This window comes from Anopheles arabiensis (genome assembly GCF_016920715.1).
Source record: "Anopheles arabiensis isolate DONGOLA chromosome X unlocalized genomic scaffold, AaraD3 X_pericentromeric_contig0001, whole genome shotgun sequence".
In the NCBI taxonomy this organism is placed as follows: domain Eukaryota; kingdom Metazoa; phylum Arthropoda; class Insecta; order Diptera; family Culicidae; genus Anopheles; species Anopheles arabiensis.
Genome location: NW_024412079.1, coordinates 575,001 through 577,500, shown reverse-complemented (window position 1 = coordinate 577,500; position 2,500 = coordinate 575,001).

The window sequence follows — 2,500 nt, the reverse complement described above, 5'->3', positions numbered from 1 at the left end:
ACGTGGGTCTGAGCTTCGCTCTCAGGGAAAAAATATGCCACATTTGGTAGGGAGACCCGGTTTCATCACGCTTTGTGCCCTGCACCATATATACCCTCATAAATTTATTCATTGGATTAGATCCAAGGAACACCAGATCATGCACCACTACCCATAATAGCTCATCGAGCTTAGCGTGAATCCTTCGGGTTTCCCTAAGAAGTTCGATTGGTCTTGCAGAGTTTAAAGACAACGAAGCTTAGTTTCAAGCAATGGTTAATATACGCGTATTCAAAACCCTTAGCTGTTACAACTTTTTACTAGAAACCATCACGACGAAGTCTTTGGGTCCGTAGACCCGTGATGTACTGCTCAGGAACGTTTTGATAGGGTGGAAGCTCAAAATCATAGGTTAAAATCATCGGCAGAGCCCACCAGACACCACTTTTGCTTCATTAGTTCGGACTATAGGCATACGACGATTTTTATCGCGGAGGGACGTATGACCCAAACGGGGGCTTAATGACCCACTGCCACTGCAAACCATGCTCCTACGACTAAATAGAGGTAAAAACTACGATTTGGTGCAATCTTCATGTTTGACCTCGTAGCAAGGTACCCTCCTATAGTAGGCAATGAACAAATGATCATAATCCCAGGAGGGCAAAAATGGGAACCCGAAAGGAAAGCGCTGTTGGCGCGCCTAAGCTACTGGCCCGTAGAGTAAAAATGGTACCCCCAACAAAGTTGTCGATTGACATTCTGATTGCACTTTTCATCATCTAGGGTGCGTTCCTTACACGTTTTGAGGTGTTTTAGCGAAAAACATGTTTTGAGCCACACGAGCTCTCCGGCCCGTTCGGTGCACATTTTTGAAAAAAGCTAGGAGCTGCCCCTAGGTTCGGGGTGTCACAAAATATTGAAAAGTGGTCAAAAACCGCTATCCAGAATCGGATGTAGAATCATTAGACGAACTTAAAATTGTTCTACGACCAATGTCTGCGACGTTTAGTATTCAAGATATGGCCCGCCCTAGGTCTGACCTGGCATTTTCGTGAAAATTTAAAGCATGGCCATAGGGACGGGTAAAATAGCTATTTTGAAGCAAAAACCACCTCACTTTAAATGGCCATAACTTTTGAAAAACAAGAGCTAGGGTGCGTTCCTTTTGACGGTTTTGTGTTGAGCCACAGCTCTCTCCGGCCCGTTCGGTGCACATTTTTGAAAAAAGCTAGGAGCTGCCCCTAGGTTCGGGGTGTCACAAAATATTGAAAAGTGGTCAAAAACCGCTATCCAGAATCGGATGTAGAATCATTAGACGAACTTAAAATTGTTCTACGACCAATGTCTGCGACGTTTAGTATTCAAGATATGGCCCGCCCTAGGTCTGACCTGGCATTTTCGTGAAAATTTAAAGCATGGCCATAGGGACGGGTAAAATTGCTATTTTGAAGCAAAAACCACCTCACTTTAAATGGCCATAACTTTTGAAAAACAAGAGCTAGGGTGCGTTCCGACACGTTTTGAGGTGTTTTAGCGAAAAACATGTTTTGAGCCACACGAGCTCTCCGGCCCGTTCGGTGCACATTTTTGAAAAAGCTAGGAGCTGCCCCTAGGTTCGGGGTGTCACAAAATATTGAAAAGTGGTCAAAAACCGCTATCCAGAATCGGATGTAGAATCATTAGACGAACTTAAAATTGTTCTACGACCAATGTCTGCGACGTTTAGTATTCAAGATATGGCCCGCCCTAGGTCTGACCTGGCATTTTCGTGAAAATTTAAAGCATGGCCATAGGGACGGGTAAAATGCTATTTTGAAGCAAAACCCGTCTGACTTTAAATGGCCATAACTTTTGAAAAACAAGAGCTAGGGTGCGTTCCTTACACGTTTTGAGGTGTTTTAGCGAAAAATGTTTTGAGCCACACGAGCCTCCGGCCCGTTCGGTGCACATTTTGAAAAAGCTAGGGAGCTGCCTAGGTTCGGGGTGTCACAAAATATTGAAAAGTGGTCAAAAACCGCTATCCAGAATCGGATGTAGAATCATTAGACGAACTTAAAATTGTTCTACAACCCCCAGTCCGACGCCTCGTATTCGAGATATAGCACTTTGTAGGTCTGACCGAGCAATTTTGTACTGAAATGTATGGCGGACATGTTATTCATTAAACAACATTAACTTGCATCGTGCCCTACTTCATCGGCACAGCTACTATCGACTATCTATTGTTGAAATGGATTGAGTTTGACCATTTTAGCTCTTTTCTTATGCCGTGCACCAACAGTGTGTACCGATCAGGAAAGTACACTACGTACGCGTTCATGGATGTATATGTTGGTACAAGTTGCCGGTCGGAATAGCAGTGCACCAAAACTGTGTACCGATCAGGGAAAGTACAAGACGGAGGCGCAGCCCGAGCGTACGCGTTCATAGATGTCCATGTTGGTACAACCTACATGTACGTACCTTGTTTTTGTATCAAAAGTTCCAATAAAGTGTTTGTATGCTTAAAATGCTTATC